The 991-nt window shown below is 44.9% G+C and overlaps 1 protein-coding gene across 1 annotated transcript in view; it reads left to right on the plus strand.

The window, feature by feature from the left end:
* Positions 1-991, plus strand: part of ZCCHC10 (zinc finger CCHC-type containing 10) — a 22,804-nt gene that overhangs the window by 19,737 nt on the left and 2,076 nt on the right. The gene's annotated exons all lie outside the window — the stretch shown is intronic.

Genomic DNA, 991 nt, shown 5'->3' on the forward strand with positions numbered 1-991 from the left:
AGAAAGAGAAGTGATGGCAGCATAGCCATCCTCCCTGTGAGATAATTTCCCACCTTCCCTCCCTCTCTCCAGAGAGCAAATGCAACCTATGTCAAGAAAAAAAAGAAAAGAAAAGAAGAAAAACAGTAAATAACTGACATATGGAGGATATGCAGAAAAAGAAATCATTGTTTTATTTGTTAAAATTGCCAGTGGGTACATGTCATACCAGAAAGAGAAGAAGCACTCCTCCCACAGGGTGTAGTCATGTCACAATCCGTTCTCTTCCATTTCTCCATCCTGTCAGGATTTGGCCATGCACACATACGTGCCCAGCATTTTTTCCATGCCACCAGGGCCAGGATTTGAACCACAGTTGGTGAAGCAGCAGCTAGCTTCCTTTACACAGGACCTAACCACTGTACTATGGGACAAGCGCTAGAAATAGTTATTTTAAATTAACAGGTTGTAGGGGCCAGCAGGTGGCATGTTAGTTAAGGGCATTAGACTCCCACATGGCCGACTGTAGTTCGAGTTCCGGACCTGGTGACTTGATTTCTCATTCTCTCTCTATCTCTCTCTCTCTGTGTCTTTCATTCTGTCCCTTTCTGGTCAAATTAAAATAAATAAAGTTAAAATTAAAAAATAATTCTTGGGACCAGCAGTTGGTGTAATGCCTATGTCACTGGACTCCCATGTAGTCGACCGCTGTTTTAGTCCTGGACCTGGTGGCTTAAACTCACAGCGGGTGCACATGCATCCGTGCCCAAGATTCCGAGAGGAGAATGGAGGAAAAGGGATTGTGGCGTGGCCATCCCACCTGAGGAGGGGGTCATATCTTGCTTTCTGTCTCTCTGTCTCTCTCTGTCTTTCTAGTGAGCACATGCGCCCTATAGCAAAAACCTCTCCAAAAAAAATCTTAAAAAAAAAAAATCAATGAATGGGAACCAGCAGTTAGCGTAATGGCTATGTCGCTGGACTCCCACGTAGTCGACCGTGGTTTGCGTCCCGG

The sequence above is a fragment of the Tupaia chinensis genome, unplaced genomic scaffold, assembly GCF_000334495.1.
Source record: "Tupaia chinensis unplaced genomic scaffold, TupChi_1.0 Scaffold144346_1, whole genome shotgun sequence".
NCBI classification, from domain to species: domain Eukaryota; kingdom Metazoa; phylum Chordata; class Mammalia; order Scandentia; family Tupaiidae; genus Tupaia; species Tupaia belangeri.